Source organism: Protopterus annectens, chromosome 7.part0, assembly GCF_019279795.1.
Source record: "Protopterus annectens isolate FY-2018-M chromosome 7.part0, PAN1.0, whole genome shotgun sequence".
NCBI classification, from domain to species: Eukaryota; Metazoa; Chordata; order Ceratodontiformes; family Protopteridae; genus Protopterus; species Protopterus annectens.
The window spans coordinates 1386990759-1387018216 of record NC_056739.1 but is presented as its reverse complement, the minus strand read 5'-3'; the positions used below and the strand labels follow the sequence as shown (position 1 = coordinate 1387018216).

Sequence of the window (27458 nt, the reverse complement as noted above, 5' to 3'; positions counted from 1 at the left end):
GTTTATGGAGTTGGAAAACGTTAATGGGAATAGATTTACTGACACTTCTAATGCATATCTTGAATATTTAGAACTTAAATGGCAATTTTTTTTAGAGCAGATATTCCACCTGGCATCAACAAAAAAATATTTATTAAATGTTTTTCAAAGTTCAAAAACATTTGATCAAACAATGTACACATATATATATATTTTTATATTAAAGCATTGTCATATGGTTTTAAAAAAAAAACGTGGAGACAGATTTTTATAGAGAAGTAGAGATTAATATTAATTTGCTTCACTCTGATATTCAGTTGATGTTCGACTGTTATTGGTTGGTTTACAAATTAATTAAGTCATTTGGTATAAAAGGAAGTTGTATGATTGTGTTGGTTGTCTCTGATGAAGTTCTGTAAAATAAATGATCTAAAGCGCTTAAATCATTTGATGTGTCCGGGTGCCGTTTTGTTCTTTAGTTTAAAGTTGAACTTTGTTGTTGGTTTTTCTTATCTTCAGAATGTTGCAGCCTGTGTGTCTTTTTTGATTTGTGACACTGGTCCACCTCTTTCCTTTGTACTTAACCAGTTATATCTAACAGTATCAAAGGACATGCTTCTCACGTACATAATGGTATATTTCTAAATATTTCCTTCTCTTCCCCTATGCTTCCTCCATGTTCCTTGATCCCTCATCACACTTCTGTTAGTATTGCCCTTTTCCTCATAAACACATTATACCTGTGCAACACACCACCACTGTTAGACTTGCACGGTAAATTGTAATTATAGCATTTCCCAGAATTTATTTTTTCAAGTCATTATGTATTACTACCACTATCACATCATGTTTTTACAAGTTTCTGTGTTTGCTCATACCTTACTTGGATAGAAGGAAGTTTCTCTGTTCACCTGTGAGAGAGGGGAGCTTTGAGCAGCCTATCTGTCCCTGGAGGAGTGGTTTTGGCCAGAAATTAATAGTTTATTGGCCATTTTAGGCTAATTTCTATCTCTTTCATTTCCCTGCTCTAAAACCCGCATTTGCGCGGTTTTGCGTGCTGGGGAGCGCCGGTTAGCTAGGATATAACTATTCCAGGCTCCACAAAGTCTCTTCAATTTTTCCCTTGGAACTAGACAAACTTTCAACTTAAGCACTCAAACCATTCACATCTCAGCCTGACACTTGCTCAAAACTCATAGCAAGCACTAATAAACCTTAGCACTAGACCCCCCTATACTGTAGAGAAGGACAAGGCTCTGTATTTGACCTTACCAGCCAATCAGTAAAACAGTTCACTGTACCTATCCAGGCATGTCCAAAGGGCAGTTTCAGATGTACTCTCTGGTCCAACTGGTGAATCTGGGCATTTTGAGGCAATGTTACAACTGCCTTATGTACACAGACAACCCTCTCCTCCAACCACCAAACATTAATACATGCGAGAGATGCAGTTATAAAGCCAAACTGGAGGCTAAGTTCTCTCAACCCAAGACTGGACCAGACAGTCAAGAGGAGAAGGGAATTACTTGCATCACACCACCACTCACCAGTAGACCTATGAAACTAGCACCGGCAAAAAACACACATAAATACACGAAAACATACTCGATGGCTCTAAATAAAAATCTGCAAAATCAACAGAGACCTCCAAATCAGGCACCCAAGCAACCTCCACCCTCAACACAAACCATGAAACACATACTTCACAAAACCAGTGTGCCATGCAATCACAGCCTTTAAGTCAAAATAACATGCCCAACACACTAATAATAGGTGACTCTATAGTCAGGCACACTGATGTCCCACTCACTAGGCTGAACAAGGAGAAGGTTACTGTTAGCTGCCTGTTGGGTGCCAGGATCCGCCACCTAACACAAGCACTCAGGTCACTCCAGAATAAGTACAGATACGACTCTGTCATTGTCTATGTTGGTGTGAATGACCTGAGCCATACCTCCCTGGACTACATGAAAAGAGACATGGAAAAGCTCTCTGATCATGTAGCCCAGGACGGTATGACCCTGACCTTGAGTAGCATCCTGCCATCACCAAGAACGATACCACAGTATAAAGAAAAAAATGATCAATTTCAACAATTGGCTAAGCTTCTGTTGTCATTCAAAGGGGATCCAGTGTCTGTCAGCCTGGGATGACATGCTCAGCAAGTCACGCTGCTTCGCTAGAGACGGCTTGCACCTGTCACCCTTAGGCTTTCGAATACTGGCCAAGGCTCTTGCCACCCCCGTAGTGCCTTTTTTCGGCAAGGCTCAAAAGACAAACCAACCAACGTAAATAGCACAAGTAACAAAAAACTGAGGGTAATGCTACTCAATGCCAGCAGTCTAAACCTCAAAATGCACGCACTTGAGGCACTCCTCAGTATGAAGAAAAACAATATATGTGCCATAACAGAAACCTGGTTTAAGGCTCCAGAGAGCACCCCAGCACTACCAGGCTACAACTCATACCATACATTTTGGCCACAAAACCCAGACCGAAATACAAAAGGCAGGGGCGTATCCATATTCATCAAGGATACCCACACCTCCAGGTTAGTGGCATAGCACAATGCTTCAGAGATCATCCACGTGCAACTAACAATGGGCAAAACTGCAATTCAAATTGTAGCTTGTACTGATCACCCACCATGTCCCAGGACCCCCATTCCACATTTCTGGAAACAATGGGAAATATAAAGGTCCTACCAAACACCCTGATATTGGGTGATTTCAATTACCCAAACATTAACTGGGAGAACTACTCAAGTACTAACTCCCTTGCCCAACATTTCCTAGAATTTATAAACTCAAACACTTTGGATCATCTGGTCAACACCCTCACCAGAGGTGACAAATATTGGACCTGGTCATCACCAACACCGGAGGTCAACCCCTCGCTGGTTAGATCTGACCATAAACTAATCACTCTGGATATCCACATTCTGCCCCCACCCCCGGTCAAAGAACCCACCATGAAAAACTTTTCAAAAGCAAACTTCACATTACTTAAGACCGAGGTGGAAACTTTCAAAGCCCCCATGCTAAAGGATAACGCTGCCCAAGCTGCAAAATCCTTTACTAATGCACTCTATGGGCACCTACAAGAATGCATGGATCGTGCTGTCCCAACCAAAACCAAGACTCACTCATCCAAGGAAAGGAAACCAGTCTGGTGGACCCCTACCATAAACAAGCTGTACAATAGAAGGAGGAAACTAGTACAGAAAAGAGTAAAATCCCAAGAAGGGAAGACATCCCTGATCAGTATCAGCAAGAAACTACGATCCCTCATAAAATCATCCAAGGCTAGCTTCGAAAGAAAAAATTGCAAAGGACTCCGGATAACCACAAGGCATTCTTTAGCTATGTCAATAATCTAAGTGGCAATTCTCAGAGCTGCTCGGAGTTAGTGCAGAATGGCACAGAATACACTGAACCGACCGATATCGCCAACATCCTGGCAGACAGGTTCAGTGCAAACGTCACCCCCCTTTCACCCCGAAAGGGGCCCATAACCATACCAGAAGAATGTAGTGCCCCTGAAATTACAGACACACAGGTTAAAACGGCCTTCTCCAAAGCCCAAAACACAGCATCAATGGGACTGGACTGTGTCCCAGGCTGCGTCCTACACGAGCTCAAAGATGAACTAACCCCTCATCTAAACACACTGTTCATACTCAGCTTCTGCACAGGCTACGTGCCCATAGAGTGGCACACAGCAACGGTTATTCCACTTCACAAAGGTGGAGCAACAACAGACCCTGAGAATTATAAGCCTGACTAGCTTGGTCTTCAAGGCTGTGGAGCGCATCATCATGGATTTCATTAACAGAGACATTGGGAACCTCCAAACACTGGACCCTACCCAGTTCAGCTTTGCTAAGGGCAGATCATGCCTCCTAAACCTGGTGGACTTCTTTGAGACAGTTACCAAGGCTATAGACGAGGGAAACGTGGTCGACACAGCCTACCTAGACCTAGCAAAGGTCTTCGACACCATTCCCCATTCTGGTATTATAGACAAGCTCACCAGCCTGAACATAAACCCCTATGTCATGAGATGGGTCGCCAACTGGCTCACGGACAGATCCCACATGTTAAGAGTTGCGGGAGCTAGGTCTGACTCTAAACTGGTTACAAGTGGCGTTCCCCAGGGCTCAGTCCTAGGATCCCTCCTGTTCGGCATATACTTCTCAGAGGTTCAGGCAAGCACAGGAGGTCTATGTCTGACCAAGTTCGCAGATGACTGCAAACTCGGGGCTATAATTGACTCTCTGGCTGACACAGCAATCCTCCAAAGGGGTCTCTGACACAGCCATCCTCCAAAAGGGTCTCATTGAGACAGATACCAGGTGTCAAAATCATGGTCTCAAGCTAAATGCCAAAAAGTGCATAGTCATCCCCTTTGGAAAAAACAAAGTACCCACAAACTGCCACATAGGTGGTAGCCCCCTAAATACGAAAGACATAACAAGGGACCTGGGTATTCAAGTAGATAATAATCTCTCTTTTGATAATCACATTGCCAAAGTGGTTAGAAAATCCTTCTGTGTGGCCCACCTAATCACAAAAGGGTTTGCATCCAGATCAAAAGAGGTCATTGTGCCCCTCTGCGCATCACTCATCAGACCCATCATAGAGTACAACTCCCCATTTGGGATGTACCTTACAAGACACCTGCAACAGCTGAAAAGACCACAGAAGTACCTCGCCAAGAGGATCACTGGCCTCAAACAGATGCCCTATGCAGCTCGACTGAAGAAACTCCAGCTGTACTCGGTTGCATACCGCCTACTCAGAGGTGATCTCTGCCTAACATACAAGGCCATGTCCAACCCAGAATTCATGGACATGCTCCACCTAAAGAAAACCATATCTCCTTGAGCCACACGCTGTAGGGATCTAAACCTCACCACAACAATAAACAGGACGTGCTGGAGGGATAGATTCCTGTCCCAGAGACTTCCCATGCTTTGGAACAAGATTCCAATCTACATTAGGCAGAGCTCCTCACTAACACTCTTCAAGAGAAACCTTGACGAGTGGATGGGAAACAGAAGGTTTACCCTGGGGATCACTTCAATGGCTCTGCTGGACAGTGGCACAGGGATCTAATCTAAGGGGGCGGCGAAAACCAACACATTCCATCTAGGCTTATAAATGCCTTTTGGCAGATAGCCTAGTACCTACCTATGAACTTATGAACCCATGTTAAATGGTCATATTAAGCCTTGGTTATATGGATGATTTTGTTAACCATTTTTTTGTATTGCTACCTTTGACTTGAGTCATGAAAAGGCTGAAAAGGGCACATGGACCAGCAAATCTATTCAATTAACATGAAAAGATTAAAATAAAATTAAGTAGTGTCAGGACCCAAAAAATGTGTGATACATTTAACAGTCACCATGTAACTAGTTTTGAAAGAAATTGTAGTCCATTTGTCTTCCACCTCTGTTTTTGATATTTGAAAATGGCTATTTTAATTTCATAGCTAATACTTACACTTAGTGGCAGTTTGTGCATCTGTTTTTGCAGACCTTTTCAAGATTTTGTGGTGTAGCTACATTCCACATTGATTCAGTATGTTGTTATGTTCTAAGGTCAGCAGAAGTACCTGTATTTGTTGATCTGATGCTATCCATGTGATTATTTATCACATATGGGTCTTGGATCCAATCTCTGATCTGAGCCGGCAACTGAAGGACAGATCCAGAGCTCAAGCTCCTCCCCTTCCCACAATCCCCTGCTGACCTGTAACCCCAGGTCACATTTGTCCCAGAAACGCTAGGATGTGATTCCTATAGCTCAAGCAACTATTTCAGGTAAGTGCCAATAAGTTCTTTCTCTTTGTTTTTTTTTCTTTCCTATTTTCTAGCTATAGTGTTCTCTTTACCCCTGTCTTTTTTTAGGGTAGTTAGTTTACGTTTCTTCCCCTCCCTGTAGTTTTTCTAAGATTTTTCTTGTGGGTTTCTGTCTTTTTTCCCAGGTCCCTTTCTGTAGCTTTTTGAGTTAAGGGTAAACCTTAGCTGTTCTTTCTTTAGATAATTGTCCTTTCAGTAAAGGTAGTTTTTTTCTTGGGCCTTCTCTACCTTCCTTTTCCCGTAGTGTGTGTGGGTGTTTGTGCATGTGTGTGTGTGGCTGTCTGGTCAAGATGTCTGAAAAGCCATCTGGCTTTAAGAGATGCTCTTCATGCAGTCAGAAGATGCCCCATTCCAACTCGCATGAGGAGTGTTTATTGTTTAGGAGAGAGTCATCTGGAGGTTGAATGCGACATCTGTGCCAGATTCAAGCCCAGGTCTCATTGATCGTAGGAACACATTGCTGTTGAAGGGGCTAGCAAAGGGGGGTCATCTAGCTTCTGGCTCTCCCCTCTAAGATTCCTTCTGATCTTAAAAGGAAGACTTCTTCCTCTAAAGAATCCCCTTCAAAAAAGCCGAGGCTCTTGGATCACAGATCCCCAGATCTGAGCCCAGCCTCTTTGGCTTTGGATGTGGGCTCTTCCGCTCTGAGAGCCTCAGATCATTCTGTCAGATGCAAGGCCTTGGTGGTCCTCAGAATAACAATGTGCATTTTTTTTTTTTTTTTGGGGGGGGGGGGTCTCCTTGCCTCTACTACTTATAGCTGCCTTCAGAGTCATACCTACATCACCCAAACACACCATGTTTTCCACAGCTCTGCATGTCTTGCAGTGTATGTCTATATCCCTATGAGTTATCCACCTAGATGCCATTCTGCCAAAGCTTCACAGATACTTAAATAGTAAGACTTCATCCCTCAGCACCCATAGTCAGGCGTGGACTGAACTGTACAGAGTAAGCATGTGTATGTGATGTCTAGCATCTGCTTGTTCAGTGTGATACTATTAGTAGCTGTCTGTGCAGATGAGCAGAGGTTTGTATATGTTGCTGGCTTATTTTCCTTATTTTAATGGTGTTTTTGGGATGGATAGCAGTATAGGTGTTGTACCATAATGTGTAGTGTGGTGATAAGGACCAGAGAATCAGCCAGCCTGACAGTTCTAACATTCAGAAAACTCTCTACGTGTTGTACTTGTTTTATCAAATGTTATTATGCATATATTTTGGAATTCCTATTATCAATGTGTGTTACATGCATCTGTAACAAGATTGTAGTCATATTAACATAGACAAGTTACTTTCACATCCTGGACTTCCATTAAGTCTGCTGCTGGAGTTTTGTTGTTTGTCCTGAGCATTAATTCATAATTCCACATTCTGTAAATGTATTGTTTTACCTAGGCATGCTGATGCTCATTCCATTTTAATAGGTTTGTCAGTGTTTAGTAATAAATCCATGAAATCAGCAATATACTCAGCATTCCATGCCTCTTTCACCTTGTGGTATCCTACTTTGTACAGTGAAAAGTGGCACCTTACCCTTAAACCCGACCATCCCTCTGGCACACATTTGTAGTAGTCATGCTATTGGAGCAATCATGTGCACATTGTATTTCTTTTTCAGGCTTTTAAGTATAAGTTATATTAACCTGGTCATATCTGTCTCACAGATTTTTGTAGTTTCTTGTGAGCCTGGATTTTATTTATTATTTTAATTATGCTCCTAGCATTAACATGGAGAACCTTTATTATCCTTGGGTGATGGAGGTAGATGTTCTTCGTGTTTCACTGTTGCAGTCATCACATTTGGGATTTCTGCGTCGGATGCTGTCGCCTCTTCCATGATGTCAGGGATATAAAACATGCAGCTGACGCCATTACATTAGTCTTTCTTGCCGAGAATGAGCCCGAAGCAGAAGAAGTTCGCAAGTGCCGGTCGGCCGCTACCTGAAATTTTCATTTTTTCGAGTTTCAGACCTGAAGTCTTCTTGCTCTAACCGATGTCAGAAAAAACTAACAATTGTCTTGCCTGTGGAAAGCAAATACCTCACAGTTTTTCATTCTTACTGCATCACCTGTTTAGGCCCAGACCACGACGTCCCTAGCTGTCGGTGTTGTGCCTTGTTTAACGCCTGAACCATTTGTCGTCAGGCTATTTTTGCAGCTAAATTCTTTCGCTGTCATTCTCTGTTTTCTGAAATGGCTTCGGTAAGCCAGCTGACTACCGATCTTCCGAAAAAGCACTAAGACAGAGACAGACCGCATAGGTCAAAAACTGCCGACAACGCTTCTGTTAAGCTTGTTGCCAGTCCGCCGGTACTCAGTGAGGTGCCTTTGCAGCCCCCGATGCCTGCTTTTACAGATTTACAGGCCTCTGCTGAGACCCATTCGGAGTCCTATATGCTGTGAGATGCTTCTTCGACTATGGAACCTGCGGATGTCTCTACCTTGGATGGGTCCAGAGCCGCTGTGCAGGCATCAGCTTCTGAGGGTGTATTCCAACCTACCGATATTCATATTAAACCGACTTCATTTCCTACTAAAACTACCGAGTTTCTCAGGCCCATAGTTCGCACTACTCCTAGAAAACCGACGTCCAAAGCACATGCGCATCCTTCCATGCCACAAAACAAATGCTTAGAATGGCTGAAGACCATATTACTCTAATTAGGGGAAGCCAGCCTTCCCCTGCCAAAAGACAAATAATTGAATTTCCTTCTGATTCTACAGACCAGGAGTCTGATGACTCTGACCCTTCTGATTACCAGGACATACCCCTATCTACCTATGAGGATTGAGATGCAGAGGAATCCATTCCCTCTGCCTCCACTCCAGAGGATTTTTCTTTTGATGAAACCTTGCATACCTTCAGAGAGCATTTCCGCTGGGAATGCCAGGACTATCTTCAGTCCAAAAAGAGGCTCAGGGAATTTTTAGATTTGCCTCAGCACAGGCCTCTAGTTATAACCCCTGTCCTGGATATTGTAGACAATGTCTTCTTGGAGTCCAGCCTTACTCCTGACACCTTGCCACCAGCTCCTAGAAAACCTGACAGGTACTACAGAATACCTGATTCTCACAAATTTCTCTTTAAGAATCCTACTGCGGATCCAGAGACCATTTCCCTGGGACCTAAAAGCATTAAGGCTACTACAACCAAAAACCTACCCCTTCAAACAGGGATTCTAGAGCTTTAGACAGATGGGGTAAGAAGGTGTATACCTCTGCAACATTTGCCATCAGGGCTTTGAATTGCCAGTTTCACATGCTGAAGTACTAGCAACATATTATGGAACTAATTAAACAAAAAATGGTGTTACTTCCAGATTGTGCAGAAAATAAAGACTTAAAAGAGTTAATGCATTCTGCAAACCAAGTTAGTAAACATACTTTGCAATGTGGGTTTGATGCATTAGAAGCATCTTGCAGGGCTGCTGTCACTGGGTCTGCACTGAGAAGGCATGCTTGTTTTAAAGAGCAAGTCTTGCCTGACCATGTCAAAGCAAAATTACTAGATGCTCCATTAAATCAGGAGCGTTTGTTTGGCACAAAAGCAGAAGTTGTTCTTAAAAAGATGGAAGAAAAAGCTAAATCTATGCAAACAGTCAAAGATTTCTTACAGGTGCAGCCACCTAGATTCAGTAGGCATTGGCATTCAAAAAACTGGTCCTTTCCATTCCTTCTTAGGCCTTCTCAGTCCAAACCCAGGGGAAACAGACCACCTAGACTACAGTCTCAGGGTATGCAGAGATGTAAACAGTGTTTCCATCTCAAAACCAGGGAGTGGTAAGCCACCCCCTTATGGAAAATGTTCACAATGACTTTCCAAAGATTTAAATAAACCACCTTTACGTCCCATAGTGGATGCTGGGTGTTCCAAAACATATTTTATAGCAAAATACATAGATACACAGCTAAAAGAAAACATTTTTGATTTACAACACATTTGTCGTGATTCTTGGGATTTTTTTGTCCAAGGTCAATATGGTAAAAATATCTAACATACACAACATAATATTCATCACTGTAGATGTAAAAGATCTATTTACATGTATTCCCCAAGATGTAGGTTTAGATTGGTTTACTGAGTTTTTCATGGAGAAAATGTTTATAGGTCAACATAATGTAAATACCTTGTCACATCTTTTAGAACTTGTACTTACTAACAACTACATATTCCATGATGGCCAATATTTCACACAAGTCAAGGGAGTAGCAATGGGCTCTCCAGTGGGCACTTTATATGCCAATGTAGTTATGGCCGTCTGGGAGGAAAAATGCTTGTTTCCATCTCAATATATGATTTATGTCAAGCTATATTGTCGATTTTTGGATGATTTATTTTTTATTTGGGATGGACCAATGCATATTATAGCTGATTTTATGCAATTTATTAGTAACAGTACTGAGTTTTTGCAATTTTCACATGAAATTGGAACTGACAGGATTTCATATTTAGATGTGTTATTGTTCATAGGTTCATACGTTGGGACTAGGCTATCAGCCCTAAGGCCTATGCAAGCCTAGCCATAACAATTCCCTGGAAATTTTTTCCCACAATATTTACTTCTCTGGGCCCCTGTCTGGCAGGGTGACTGACATGATCCCCGGGGTGAATTTCCTATCTCCCATCCAATCATCAAGGTTCCTTTTGAAGAGGGCCAATGAGGTGCTCTGCTTGATATGTATGGGCAGTCTATTCCAGAGTATGGGGAGTCTCTGGGTCAGGAACCTATCCCTCCAGCATGTTTTGTTCAATGTGATGATAAGGTTTAGATCCCTGGAGCGTGTGGCTCTGAAGGATTGGGATTTCTTTAAGTGGAGCATGTCCAACAGCTCAGGGTTTGACATGGCCTTGTATGTTAAGCAGAGATCGCCTCTGAGTAGACGATATGCCACAGAGTATAGCTATGTGCAAGGATGTTTAAAAGCTGGTATATTTAGGAAGAATACCCATTCCAATATATTTTTGCACTTTACTAGTAATCATCCACATCATGTAAAAAAAGCAGTCAACAAAGGTCAAATGGTGCGTGCAGCCAGGATGGTAACTGATATGGATGAATTCATACAAGAATGTCATTTTATAGACAATATGTTTTTGAATAGGGATTATCCCAAAACATTTGTAGATAATGTAATTTGTGAAGAGGTGGACAAAAGACAAAAAGGATTTTACAAGCCTTTGTTAGCATCAGAAATTGATGCAACTAATAATATCATACAGTTGGAAACTCATGTTTCAGATCCATTTTCATCTACCTCTAACTTACTAAGTACAACTAATGGAAATGCATATGGAAATAAAAGTTTTGTCACAGCATATACTAATGATAGTCATGATATTTTTCGTCTTATGTGTAAAAACTGGACACTTATAGCAGGTGACATGGACTTAAGACAGATTCTAGGAACACAGCCTAGTGTGGTATACAAGAGGGATTGTAACTTGAAGGATTGGTGCAATACCTGTTCCACTTCAACTGTTAAGCCTCAAGGTAGGATGAGAAAGTGCAATATGTGCACACAGTGTACTTATATTTTAGAATGTGAAGAGTTATTCTTAGCAGGGAAGGGCATCACCATCCCTGGTTATTTTAATTGTAATACAAAGGGGGTCATGTATGCAGCTAGTTGTTTAGAATGTTCTGTTTACTATATAGGCAAAACAGAACGGAAAATCAAGCAGCGTATATATGAACATACTTATGACATTAGTAAATGTAAGAACACTAATGCACTTTATAGACATTTAGAAAATAATCCCACTCATAAATTTGGTTTTGTAGTATTAGAACAGATTCAAGTGGGTCCCAGGGGAGGTCCCTGGAAAACTATTTTAGAAACTAGGGAGCATTGCTGGCAAATTTATTTAAATGCTGCACAACTCCCATGTTTTATTTCAAGCATTTTAAAATTGAGGGCTTGTAATAAATAGGAATGCACAGATATATGTGTGTGTGTGTGTTTGTGTGTGTGTGTGTGTGTGTGTGTGTGTGTGTGTGTATATATATATATATATATATATATATATATATATATATATATATATATATATATGTATATATTTACATGATTTTCTATGTTTATATTTTATATATTTTATATGCAAATTCTAATTGATTAATTGTTAATTAATTATACACTGGATTTTATATAAAAAGGAGTGGTTCACTTTGTCTTGTTGTCTGACGAAGGCTGGTGTTACAGCCGAAAGCGCTTACCTGGATTTTCAATAAACCTGGATTGTGTTTTAGAGCTGCTGGCTTTTTTGTTTATTAGGGAGGCATTTTTAACAAAATGCTTCCACATTTACATAGTTATCCTGAAGAATTATGATTTGTATAACTACGTACCACCACTCATAGTGGATTACCACTACGAAAATGTGAAGGTCTGGTTTATGAATAATGTATAATGTTAAAAAGTTAAGGCAGATAGTCTAGGAACAAAAAAGGAAATGTATTATGAATATATTCTCTAATTGGATCAAAAGGGTTCCAACTGTTGTTTAATCTGGACTCCTCCTTCAGAAAGAACCAGAAATATTAAAAAATAATAATAGTAACTACATTTCTTATTTTTTAGGTTATTCTAATGAAGACTTCTAGTCGTCAGTTTCTGTTTAAGTTTTATATTTGTAATCGGTTTTGTTTTTGATTTTTATATATTTGCAACTTTTCCTGTTACAGAAAGATAAAGGGGGTCTACTTTATTATCTCGAAAGCTGAAAAGGGCGAATACAAATAGCGCGACACATAAAGAGCGAACCGCGAATATGTCGAAGTACTAAACCGTGAAATTTAAAACCTCAAACTGTCATAGTCGGCAAACCCTCTGCCCGCAACACACTACCTACCCAAACACAATAAAAAAAACATATACATAAACTAACCAAAATCCTATTTTTAACCCTAAATTAAAGCACCAATACCCTACTGCTAACCTTACACTAAACCCCACATACACAACTATCTATGCACTATTATTAACCCCTCCCTAACCCTAAGATCTGTAACAACCGCACACTTCCCCTACAGAGCTATACCCAAACAAACTAAATATTCCACACACATAAACTTAACAAAACTCTACACTAAACCTTACATACATTACCTACCTATTCACTTACCTTAACCCACACCCTAACCCTAAGGTCCGTAAGTATCGCACACTTACCTTATGGATATATACCACAGACGGGCCAACGGGCCAACTATGACGATTCGACACTTCTCTTTTTGCGGTTTCGTTCATTCGACATATTCGATGTTCGTTCTTTACGTGTCACGCTATTTGTATTTGCCCTTTTCAGCTTTAGAGAGAATAAAGTAGACCCAGATAAATGTATCTTTACAAAATATTGTATTACTGGTACTGAAGTTAACAGTGCAAGAAATGCTAAAACAAGTACAAAAAATGTTCAAGTATATATCATAGAAACAAATTGAAAATAAGAGTAATAGAAAAAGAAAAAAGAAAAACTTCCAGGCAATATGGATAACTTAAATTCTCACAACAATAATACTACTGATACCACAACACGGTATTGCCCTTGAGTTTACTCATTATTGGAAAAACTGAATCTTCAAGACTGTATGTAGTGCATTCTGCTAACTTGCCTAACATTTCTCACACTGCTTGGTATTATGTCTTAGTTGGTTTAATCATTTTAGATTAACTTTGTAAGTAATGTAGATAACACTGCCAAAGCTAAAACCCGCTTTGTATTTTATTCAGCTTTGGATTCAACAAAAATCTGATGCCGATGATTCTCTTTTATTTAATTAATTAATTCATTTGTATATTTATTTATTTCAGTTATTGAGTTTATGCTGAGACTAAACAGGAGGGGGGGTGAACGTGTCTACTGCTGTGTAGGGTATGCCCGTAGAATTGTTGGTGCAGCACATGTTTTACTGAGTAGTAGTAGTGCTAATGCTGAGGTTCCTCTCCAGTTGGGGTAAACATTTGGTTTTCCTGATCTGCTCCTCCTTGTTTGTACTGGTTACTAGAAGTGATCTGCCATCTTAAGAAGACAGCAGCCCTCATGAATTGTTGCGTCCTACCGACAAAAGTAGCACCTGTGAATGATTCCCTTTGTTTCCATTTGCTTTCATAAGGACTTTGTTGAAATGCTCTTCCACAGTACATTGCTCTGGATATGTTTACTTTGGCATCAGTAACTCACCAGAGTATGGTGTATGCTGTTTACTCAAGCAGGCTTTGGTTTGGTCATGAAGGCAAAAACCAAGAGACTAAACACAGGAGACATGAGTACTTTCCTGTATAACTCACAAGTGTGTTTTTAATGCAAAGCAGTAACAGTTTTTTTTTATTGTATTGATGTATTTTTTTAAATTTATTAACCAGGTTGGAACACTGGTCATAGGATCACAGGATCATAGGAGGTTACTAGGCTATCGACCCAGAGGTAATTTCAAGCCTAGCCATTTCATCCTAATGTAATACCATAGATATTTTAGCCAATACCAAGGATTGTATTTTTTAATGACTGCCCATGTCCAGGAGGGTTGTGGGCACTATCCCTGGTAAGAATTTATGGTGCCCCATCCACTCGTTCAGGTTCCTTTTGAACAGTGTCATGGAGGTGCTCTGCTTCACATGAATTGGCAGCCTAGTCCAAAGACATGGCAGTCACTGGAAGACAAATCTATCCCTCCAACATGCCATATTTAGGTCCTTGGAACTGGTAGCTCTAGTACTGTTTGATTTATGGATGTGCAGCAGATTCATTAGGTTTACGTTGGAGATTGCTGTGTTAAGACAGGCATAAGTCTCCCCTAAGAAGTCTGTATGTTACTGAGTATAGTGACAGGGACTTCAGTTGGTCTGTGTAAGGGACCTGCTGGAATCCCTTGATCTTTTTAGTTAGAAACCTTTGAGGTCTGTCCAATTGCTGCAGGTGCTTACTATGGTACATGCTGAAGGAGACGTTATACTCAATTATAGGCCTGTTTAGTGACGAGTATAGAGGGGTTATAACCTTCTTTGCTCTAGAGGCAGTGCCTTTGCTAATCAAGTGTGCTACATAGAAGGCTTTCCTTACTACAGTAGAAACATGATGGTCAAAGTTAATGTTGCAGTCTACTTGTGATCTCTTACCACTTTAGGTATTGTTGTTACTTTGACAGTGTGAAGGGACATAGTTTTTACCAAAGGAAATGATGATGCATTTTTTTGCATTCAGTTCGAGACCGTGTTGTTGGTCTACATTTACAGGTTCAGTCTGGTAGCACTAAATAAAATTGTAACACACAACAGAACAAAAATGGGGATAACATTTAATATTAACATATGCAACAGAATGACAATGTGGCACATTTAAATATATAGAAGAAATACGAGTAGTAGTCAGTGCAGAAGTACTTGAGTGTAAACCATCACCAGCTGAGGCAGTAAAGAGCAAATCAGTTAGTTTAACAGTTTGGCAATTACATAACTAATTTAAAATTACTTACCCTATGCCAATACAGCATATTTAGAGCTGGGACCCAGAGTGACATACCTGCACCCTAGCCTCCGGTGAATGTTAATGCTGTAAACACAGCTCACTACATTTAGTCTTCTGTGCATTCAGAAGCAGTCTTTAAAACATTGTATGTTTTTAAATGCTTCAGAACGTACTTTTCACACACAAAAGTGAACACTTTTCATTTGAAAAGAAAAGCATGTTTTGTACCTTTAACACTTTTTAACCAGTCAGTAAAAAAAGAACATGGCAACTGTTCATTTTTGTTCACATAGCAGCTCTGATTGATGTGATATGAGCCTGCATTTAGAGTTAATGGCTGACTCATACTTTTATATTTGTTTGTTTTTTTATCTTACATTTATTAACTGGGTAAATGGACTGGGTCTTATCTTATGGGGGTCTTGTTTTTCTGTTTGTCTAGCTAGGCTGCTATGTTCTTCTTCCATGAAGGTGTTGACTGTGCCCAGAGTGTTGTTTGAGGCAACTGTTTTTCATTTTTTTGTAATCATGCTCCATGCATTTGAAGTCTTCTCCCCCAGTGGTTGAGGGAGTACTCCATTCTGTTAGGATTTAAGAGGTCGTTTAAGAGGCATTTCTTTACTTTTGTGTACAATATTGTTGTTATAACATTGCTTTATTTAGACTATTTTATTTTCAGCATCTACATTTTTTATATTGTTTGTGTTTGCTTTTGTTGGTTTGTTTTTAATTTGTTTTAATTCTGCAGTTCTTCCTTACAAGCAATGTAATAAACAGAAACTTGGATGTTTCAGCCACAGCCTGAGCCAGAAGCACATATGATATTTGCAACACACAATCCACTCTGTTAAGCAGAGAAGCGTTACAGTGGAGCATGTGTTTACAGTTAGATGTATATAATATCCCTTTTTTGTGCATACTGAGATTACTCTGTGTTTGTGAATTAGTTTTGTTTTATATTTTTGTGACTTTATTCACCTGGGCTGTGGCTACACATGGTCTGTTGTGGTCAGTGTATTACCCTAGCAAAAATAAAGAAAGAAATACATCCTTTTAGACCCTTCACTTGTTTGTAGTTTGGTTTGATAATACACTCCATGGTATAGTTAGGTTTATTTAATCTGTTTTTAATTTAGAAATATAAATATAGCCGCTTTTAGAATAACTTAACGTTTAATGTTTTCAGCAGAATAGCAGATTAAAAACATACAGAATAATGACCATAATGATCACATGCATATTAACTTTAAAAAGGAACCTAGTAAAGGTATCTACTTTAACAATATTCTCAAGTGAATGCCCCAAATTAACATAATGTGCGAGGATTGTAGTGCAACCTAACATGAGTTTTAGTGTTTTAGAACAGTCCAATGCTGTTGAAGTGTTGTAGAGTGCTGAGATAATAGTTTAACCACCATTGGAAATTAGTTTAGAACCAGGTCAGGCTCTGTGTGGTATACTAACATGTTAAGGAGAATTCGTAGCAAAACTAAAAATCTTGGCAATGTAGCTAAGAAGAATGGCCACAATCTGAGCATATTCATAGAAAGAAATATGAAATATTTGAAACCTTTAAAATGGTCAGAAAATATTTAAAATATATATATAACATGATATGTAAAAAAAAAAAAGGCATTAAAAAAGCCAGTTATCATCAAGGAGGGGCTTGCAGCTGATGCAAGACAGATATATGATACCTTTAAAGCATATTAATAATTTAACAGAAATGTAAAGAATGTCACCAGTCTGATTTTACTGGCAACATGAAATAAACCTAAGGGTCAGACAGTTAAGTGTGGATGTTTAGTCTCTGCTACTTAGTGTATCTATTAGACTTATTAGATCACACATTTGTAAATTCAGGAATGATTCAGAATGACTGGTGTGAAGAAATGGAAAGGAAAAATATAACCCTGTGTGTGAGACCGAGTTATTGAATCTTACCTTACCATAATTATTGTAAATTCTGTTCCCCAAAATGCCACCTCCCCCTCATCCTTCCTCTGCATTCTTGTAATCATCTTGATAACTTGCTCTCTTTCCTGTTTTGGTGCTAGTGTGCTAATCTTTTGTTTTCTTCCTCTAAGAAATTTCTACTTTCTTTTAGTTATATATTTGGTTCTTTCTCTCTTTGGAATACTAATAGAAATGTCCCTTCTGTATAAATTTTGAATTTTTGTTTACGATCTGTTTTTATTTAAAATATGTATCGGATGTGTATACTGAGTTTTTGCACCTTATCACATTCTTGCCAGAACCAGAATTTGCTGCTTTGTAATTTACTATTTTTTCACCATTTTACTTTAGAAATGTGTATGCAGAAGTATTTTTAATTCTCCCATTTTTGAAAATATTATTGTGAAATATGTAAATCACTCCTAAAATGTTTCTGCACAGTATCAGTAAATAGGCAGTACCCTGGCTAAAGTCATGTTTAGGAAAAGATCCACTATGGATCTGCTTCCTTGCCTGCTTAGTTACTAGCTAGCCCATTTAGCTTAATGTCTTCCATAACAAACTTGAGAAAATTATTACAGAAAAGGTTAAGTACAGTTTAATTATATGGATGATGTTACTTAGTGTAGTTACACAAAACTAGTTCCAGTTCAGCCGATCTCATTCACTTACACTGTAAGTGAAGCCACGATATATGGCAAATGTCTTTCATCGTTATATTATTTGTTGATTCAGTCACGTCACTAAAGTTCATTAGGATGGCGTTCAATAGTGTCATGATAAGTCAAAGTCATCTCATGTTTTCTATTTATTTTTTGTATGTTAGTTATTAATTTTTAACTAGGTTATGTCCATCTGGACAGTGCCATTTTACAGAACAGTGCACAGGTGGAAAGAACTCAGTTCAAACATGTATGAGAATTGCAAATTTTCATAACTTAGGTGCTAGGGTTATTGTAAACATAAAGAAGGGGAATATTTAAAAGCAAGTTAATCTTTTATAATATAGTAGTGAGTTGTAGTTTTAGTGACACACATTTTTTGGTTTTGGTGACCCAGAGTATTCAACTCAGTGATGCCCATTTGCAGTGTAGGCCTGAGGAGTAAAGCTCTGGATGAACAAGATAGTTACAAAAACATTTGTCACATATCTGAGCAACACAGAATTAGATAACCTTGTGTAAGTACAGTACAGTATTAAAAGTGGCACACTTTAATTATACAGTTACTTACAATGTATGCATTATTCACATTGACTAGTAAAGTATAGCTGGCTGGTGGAAAGAAGGGATTAGTAGTGGAAGCTGAACAAACAGTACCCAGGGAAATTAGAGCTATAGAGACAAGTATGGAGGGTCTTTATGAAAAGTGGACTTGAGTTTGGCAGGAATTCTTGAGGACTATAGCATCATACTGAGCAGAACATTCTCAAGGGTGAAGACGTAGAGATTAGGTTAAAATATGGAAGAAGCCATCTGTTTAGTTACAGATGATAATGTGGGAGCTGAAGCTGAGTTGTTGATTATGGGAAGAGGGAAGACATAAGGAATGTAGTTATAGATAAAGGAAGATGAAAAGCAGGTAATAGTTTTGAGTATTACTGCTAATAATACACATTTGTTAACCAGGTAGGCCCTCGGACACTCAGTCCCTTTTCAAGGGCGACCCAGGAACAATGTCTAGTTAAGTGATTTGCTCAAGGTCACACAGTAGGCACATGTTGGGCTGAGAGAATCAAACGCTGCATCCTTGGAACTACAGATCACAGCCTTAACCCTCTGTTCCAATCTATGATTATGCATGAGAGCACCGGTAGAATTTATATACTAAAACTACAGATGATGAAAGAAAGTTATGAAAGCAGAGTGTTGAAAGTTAACAAAAAAGTGGGGATGGAGGACTGTTAATGCAATAGAAAGTAACCTTAAAAAAAGATATTACTGCTAGAGAATTTGGAGTAAGGAATAACTTTGGCACATGTACTTAGTACAATACAGTGAGGAGGTTTAGAAGGGAGATCAAATTAAGCATTATTGTTTATGTATGAGCCATTGAATGACTGTTGTGAAATAAAAGCTTGATATACGAAAGGGTTATTTATTAGAAATTGTCACTCCACTTGATTTCCAAAGGCACAGTATATCGTACGAAAAACAATTATGCAACCAAACAAACAATCAAACAAAAAATGCAGTAGATGCCTTAGTGAAAAATAGCCTGACTTGTGAAAACTTAATACATTTTTCTTACTATAGAAAAACTTGAGTTGGAGGCTGGAGGAGGAAGAGATTTTAATAACTTGCTTGAAGCAAGACAACTGTTTTGCTAATTTACTTTAGCTGCAGTATCTCAGCCTGATTTATGTGACATGATTACTTAAAAAAAAAAAGTATTTTACGTTTGAGATCTTTGGAGTGAATTGGTTTTACAAATGGTGTTTTGATTTGTCCATGTTTTATGCCATTTAATTTGTATTGCTATTTTTATTAAGGAAGATGTGGCATTCATTCAATTCAAAGAACATTCTATTAATAAAATCAAAAGAGCTAAAGACAATTTACACTGGTGTTTCATGGTGCACTTTTTTAATTTTAATCGTACTGATTGGAGAGTCAGATTTTTTCTGTAAAGGCTTTATACATGTTCAAATTTTTAACTTCAGATAGTCTCCATTCTGTTTGGTCTGTTCACTTTTAATTCTTATTTTTATCTTGTTAAGTAAGCCAGGTAAAGTAGTCCAAACCCTGTTTCTTCCATGGCTTGATCTGGAAGCAGATATTAGAATAATGATATTGTCAGTATATGTACAAAATTATATGTGTTAATGTTTATGTGTAATTATGGTAGTGATATACAAGTGGTTAAATAGATAGTATGTCTTTGCGCAAATAGTCACAAAATAGCACAATGCTATTGACAATAAAACAAAACAAACAGAACTTAAGAAAAAAACACAACTACCACCTACTCCTCCAGAAATATACATGTGATATTTTACCAACAGTTGCAGCAGTGTACTGGTCCTTTGAACAGTATACATTAGGTACATTGAAATGCTTGTTTTCAGTACATCACAAGGCTTACTGCTTTCTCATGCATTAACAAAGCAAGCTTAGTCTTGACACCTTCATCACCTTCTGTCATTGAGAGAGTACCATACCTAATCTTTTGGTGCAAGAACTCCGGACAAAGCCTAAAATAATGGTGGGACAAAGGTCTGAAAATAAGGACTGAATTTAAATATTGCTCTTATAAACTTAAAGTGGCACAATTTATGTTAGCATGCATTTTCTGAAGAACATGAAGTCCGAAACTCAGATGTATGTCATTTTCAGTGGCTTCAATTCTATTTTATTTTATGAGGAACAGACCAACAATATGGGGCAAAAATATGGACATTTGAGAGGTGAGGAAAGTACATTTATTAAGGCCAGATATAAACACAGCTGTGAGATCACCCCTATGATAAGCAGAAGAGTTTCTCTACTTTCTTGTTAATTTCCCTAAGTCAATATGTATATCATCCCTCCAGTCCTGCAAAAAAGGGAACATGGGTTCAGGGGATGATCCCTACCACTAAAATGTGGTAAGTAAAGGATCTTAATTAGTACACATTGATACTTGTCTCTCTTTTTTTTAATCCTATTATTTTATTTGATGGAAAGTTTAGAAACTATGCATTCTTGATTGTCAGCGGTTTTTTTTTTTTTTTTTTTTGCCTTTTACATTGCCAGGTTACTTAACAGACCTATGGCATCTGGCTCTGTTTTTATGGTTATATTGACAGTTTTCCACTATTGTGTATGGATTGAGAGATTAAGCAGTTGTGTTATTGTTTTGGATGGGCTGAAAATGCATGTATATAGTCCAGTTCAAGTCAGTATGTTTTTACATTTTTCAGAATTATGTTGAAATGCTTTGTTCTCCATTTATCCCATAACTCTTTTCCCGTTTTCCTCTAACTGAGATACCATACATTATTTAAACATTTCTGCTTAGTTTACCTGACATTTTATTTATTTATTTTACATTTGTTAACCGGGATAGTCCAACTGGATACATGTCCATTTTCAGTGGAGGCCCGGGGAGAAAAGCTCCAAAGAGACAATGTACAAGACATACAGACAATGATTCAATCCAATCTATAACAGATATTTATAAATCATTACAGACAATATACCAAAGATTTGGTTAATGTGCTGCAGGTAATTACATACAGAATTTTTGCAGCACACCTAATTTATTTATTTATTTTACATTGCATGTACAGAATATATAAATTATACTTATTGCTACTGGAATATTCGTATTGAAATATATGAATGAAAAAATATATCCTGCTCATGCCTTTGCAGAGTCTTTTTCTGTCAGCAGTCTGTAAGCACAGAAACAAACATATGTTTTAATTATTAGAGACTATTATACTGGTACAAACTAGGGCGGCCACGGTGGTGCAGCGGTTAGCATTGTCGCCTCATAGCAAGAGGTTCTCCGGTTTGATTCTCAGCTGGGGTGCCTTCTGTGCAGAGTCTGTATGTCCTCCCTCTGGTCGCGTGGGTTTCCTCCGGGTGCTCCGGTTTCCTCCCACATCCCAAAGACATGCAGTAGGTGGATTGGACACTCTAAATTGGCCCTAGGTGTGAGTGTGTATGTGTGTGCCTTCTGTGGAAGGTTGGGCGCCACCGGGCTGGCAACTCGACACCGTAAAACTCCACTGCTAATCATGAGCGGACAGATGATCCGCTGTGGCGACCCCTAACCGGGAAAAGCCGAAAGAAGAAGAAGAATTATACTGGTACAAACTGAAAGCTGGTAGTGTTGTACATAGTCATTTATGGTACTTACTTATTATCGCAACCACATATTCTCAGCAGCACGTTATTTCAATGACAACGGAATACTATGCTGCCAAGAATACTGTGAATGCGTGGCTATAATAGGTAGTACTGATCACTTTAAGCTTGTCTACATTATTTTTGGGCACCGTATTTAAGGCAATACTTTTTTTTTTTAAATATAACCAAGCAAAGCTAAGATATTTTAGAAATAAATGGTAGAAAAATGAAAACCTTTTTATGTCCGAAGAATAATTTCTGTTTGGTATTACAAACAGTTATAAACTGTGTTCTTAATATGTCTTAATCAATGAAATATTTACAGAATGTTAAACTTCCGTGCCATTTCTTAAAAGCCCTTATCCTTTTCTGAAAATCCTTTCCTTAGCAGACACAAACTTGCTTAATAAAGGTCAAACCAATTTCTACTTTAAAAATGAACCATTCAAAATCAACTGAGTAAGCGTAATTAAGTGTGGTTGCATAACAGCCAACCAATAAAGCGTGGTTGCGGTAATACTTACTTGAAAAAGTAAGCAAGTCTTCTGCTTATGTTTTTAACGTGGTTGCGATAATATCTTATTTTAAAATATAAGCAGAAGACTTGATTAACAGCACACTTTCTTTATTTGCTTAAAAAAACTTTAACAGAGTAGATTTACATTTAAAAACAAACACGCATTCTCATCATTCACGGCATTCTCGGCAGCATGAAATTACAGTGAGAATGGAATGTTGACGAGAATGCAGTGAATGCTGACAATGTGTGGTTGCGATAATATGTTAGTACCTCATAAGGGATATTTTCAACAATTTGGAAGCAATTCTAATAAAAATTGTGATCGGTACTTGCTTATCTGATAATATCTATACACAGAATGGAATGAAGAGGGCCACAACGTCATTAATGTATTCTGTCTCCTATTCATTGTAGATTTATTTTAGGCCGTAGTTAAAGACTTTGTGTACTGTTTAATGATAATAGCCATATGTGTGACTGATGAGTAATTCACATTGCACAAACTTTGTAGTCATGACACAATACCTACCAGTAAACCTATGTGTAAAAATACAAGTCTGACAAAATGTTGAAAATCACTGGTAATTCAGAATACTTTTTGATAACCATTTCAGTTTGTTGACTGGGTTAGTCCCACTAGGCCAGTGTCCTCTTTTCAGAGGAGACCTGAGTAAGGGAACTTTTTCCAGGTGACTGGGGAACTTTCTCTTACTCCTTTCTGTAACTGCTGCAGGATTTTTTATATCCACCTGAGCTACCACCAGCTCAAGCAAGTGAGGTCTCTGTTTAACATGTCATTCGAAGGACAGCACACTTCCGATAACAGATTATCCACTTCCATTTTTTTAATGTATTGTCTCCTGAGTTAGTTTTTGTTACTAACAGTTAAGCATCTCCTTTGTCCTACCATTTTATGCTTTTTATACCTATTACAGTATTTTTTTGCTGTTATTTTATTTGCCTAGTATTGTGAAATGGTCTGTGTGTTAAGGTCATTCAACTCAGTATAGACATTTTACTTTGGAGTTATTCTCCGATGTTGTTGTTTGTTTGAATGAATTTACTTGTTATACATGGATTTGTAAAAGAATTTGTAAGTTTTATATATATATATATATATATATATATATATATATATATATATATATATATACTTCTATTTATTTATAGTCATTAGTTTTTTGCTGAGTTACAGTATTTTATTTACATTGGTTTCTTGTTGTGTGTGCTGTTTGTTCCTTTTTGTTGTGATCCTACTGATTCTTTCATGTTTCCAGAGTATTCTGTGTTGGAAAACAAAAATCATAAGGAAAAGCTTCTCTTATGTAGAAGATAGTGATACATGATAGTGTGGGTAGGTAACATCAGATGCATCGTCCTCAACTTCTTATGTTCAGAATGAGGGACCAAGTCAGAATTAATGAGCAAATCCTAACATCAGGATTTTAAAATATTGGTACAGCTGATTTGGAAAATTGGCAGGCTAAGAGAAGCTTGGTTAGTATGGATTTTCTGAAGTAAAAGAAGTGTGTAAATGCAACGATTGCTACTGGCTGTTGACTGTAATCTGCTCCCATTTTTCATAAAGTCATCAGTTTTCCCAAAGAACAGAATAAAATGTTGATTTGTGATGGGGGGGTGGGGGCATCCCTGAAAATCTGAGACACTTAAGATGTACAATCAGATGGCAGATATTTTTAACTTGTCATTTTGCCAGTAAGCTGTGTACCGACATTGTGGCGCAATTAAACAAAATATTTGATAGATAAACTGTTTTTTTTTTTTTTTTTTGGGGGGGGGGGTGGATAACTAGTCTTTAAACATTCCATGTACTAGTTCACTACATACTTTTTTTCTCTGGTCCAATGTACTTGGCTAATATCGATCTGTCGTTTAAAGGATTTGCTGGAAGGATGGCGTTCACCTTTGCTTTCAATGTCAGATTGAAATTATGCAATATATTTCTGCTTTACCAATGTTATATAAATTAACAGCTAATGTTTTAGCTAACAGTAGATGTCAGAAAAGTCTGAAGTAGCAATTTTCCTTTTGTAATAAAGGTTGTTAAAACCCTTTTAGAAAATCTATAATTTTGATTACTTTTACTTCATAATTGCACACATGGTACTTTTTAACTGTCTGCTTAAGATGGATATGAGTTTTAACATTTGCAGCACCTGGGTTAATGAATTTATACACTGGAATGTAGCCAGGAGAAACAATATGATTACGTAAAGCCAGTAGTGTTTGCAACAGGTATCATGGAAAACAGCTTACTGCTATTCTGTAAATGAACAGTTTGAATTGTGGAACAGTATGACTTTTTGTTTCTATGTTTTTCATTTGATATCTTTAGAGCACCATAGTGTCCATGTTTAAGAATACAACTGATTCCATATAAATGCAAAATTTGCTGTTCTTTGATCTGATACTTCCCAAACAGAATCAAATTAACAGTGACTAGTAGTTAACATTCTTTTCCATGTTTTCTGTACCAGTATTATTTAACGCACTTATTATACTTCAGAGTAGAAACAATTTTGTATCAAGATATATATGTTTAAAGATTTCATTGTGGTTTTACTGCTTTGTAGTGTTTTGTAGAATACTGTTTTAACACTTTTCACTTGATTTCAAAATCCTTTTTCAGTACACCAAACACAGAGCTCATCAGCCCATATCTTTAAACCTGTACGCAGATATACTTTCATAGCACTGAATTTCAAGCACTGAAAGAGACATTAAGAATAGAGGAGCACTTCTTTTACAATATGATGTTCTGTTACTCATGGATTCTATATAGGTCATGATGGGGAATGCAGGTGTTCAGGAGTTGCTGTAATTTACTTCAGTATCAATAAATCTGCAGGGCATAAGAGGAGAAAGCTGATGGCAGTTGACATATGGTTTGTCCAGTGTTACATTCCACTTGCAGTGGTTTGACAAGTAGTTGAAGTACATTTTAAATAGAGGAATCTGGAGAAGTACTTCAGGAGTGAAAACGGAAAAGTAAAATGGAAAACAGTAAAGTAAGCAGCTCCTTCTTTCCCCTGTTGGTTGTGGACAGATGCTTAAGTCCCTTGTGAAAAATGACTGTCCAGGTTCATTGGGCACAGTGAATCAGAATCCTTTTGTGAACAAACGTTTTTTTTTTCTCTCTCGCATTTTTCCAATTTTCATTTTCTTTGATTTTTTGTACTCATTTTTGATGTTGAAATGTTGATGCAAACATGGCTGTACCTCTGATGTGCACTCTTAACCCTGAGTGTGTGAGTCTAATGGCATAGCAAGCATTCTAAACCTGAAATGTTTCTGCCTGTGTGAGGTTTCCTCTTTTCTGTTTTGCCAGTTGCACACAACTTTAATGCTGGGAAGATCAGAACGCTGTGGTTCTAGTTCCATGACAGGTGCATGGATTCATGTTTCACTTCCAGAGCAGTGCAGATCGTGGGGTTGAGATAGGGGTGGGTATGGGTGGGCTACTGCCGTCTTTAGATGATATCCTTAAGATGAGAGTTTAAACTGAGGTCTCAAGCTGCCTGACTTGGTGGCAACTTAGATGCATTTTAAAGAAACTTGGATATTTATTTGAAAATAATAGTGGAATTTCACTGGTGCCCTAGCCAGATTCTCTCCATGTGTCGATACCACCTTGGGTACCACTAAAATAGTTGACAGTGCTAGTGGGACTAACCCGGTTCAACAAAAGTAAATAACTAAGGAGTGAAATCTTCATTCACAAAAAAAAAAAAAACATAACACCTATTTATTTAAAAAAAAAGTTGGTTAGAGTTTTTAATCATATCTGTTGAAGCATGTGTGTGGCTGTAATTGGGCAGGGAGGGGAATTAATTCACTAATATTGTCAGCAGCTGTAGTGAACCCATATTCATTGTAGTTTTCATGAAAATAAACATGAAATTAGATAATTTCAACAAATTGGTGCAGTAACAAATTGCAATGAAAGCGTCTGACTGAGGGCCATGTGATTTGTATTCGTTTGTAACACATCATTGTTTCAGTGATATTGAAAATCTAGTAACAAATGTATTAAAAATTATATGTATATATGTGTGTGTGTGTATATATATATATATATATATATATATATATATATATATATATATATATATATATATATATATATATATATACACACACACACACACACACATTTGAACAGTGTGTGTGTGTGTGTGTGTGTGTGTGTGTGTGTGTGTGTGTGTGTGTGTGTGTGTGTAAAATGGAGCTGAGACATGTTAGCCTTCAAGGCCATGAAAGTTCATTTGATATGCTTGTGTGCTGGACATTTTTTTTTTTAATTCTTGAGGCAACAACACAGGAAGAAATGTAAAGCACTTAGAATATGCATTAGCATGAGCAAGTTAGTCTCTCGACTGTTTCAGCCAAAGGGTTGTGTTATTAACCAGTAGAATAATTTGCCCAGAGAAGTTATACAGAATGTAATTTGGAATTAGTTAAAATAAATTTGTATGACTGATGAGAGCTTTTACAACTTTTTTTTCGCAGTCAGTGACAAGACTGTATCCTGTCAGAACTATATCCTTCTATAGCAACTCTCAGACAAAATTGAAAAATAATTGGTAGCATTTCTATATTTAGGTATCTTAGAAAAAAATACTCAAAAAACAGTACCTGAGCATAACTTCACATTTTTTTAAATGATATAGTTGTACCAAAAATAGTTTTAACAACAATGCTGTTTCAGAATTTTTGAAAGGCAGGATATTGAAAGTGCCAGTTAACCATGATGCATCTATTAGTATTACTGTCTCCTGCTCCAAGATTCAGAATTTGCTTCTTTTAGTG

General features: G+C 37.9%; 1 protein-coding gene across 1 annotated transcript in view; it reads left to right on the top strand.

Annotated features, from left to right (window-relative positions):
• The window catches only part of FOXP1 (forkhead box P1), a 5351121-nt gene that overhangs the window by 5127478 nt on the left and 196185 nt on the right, over positions 1 to 27458 (top strand). The window lies entirely within an intron of this gene.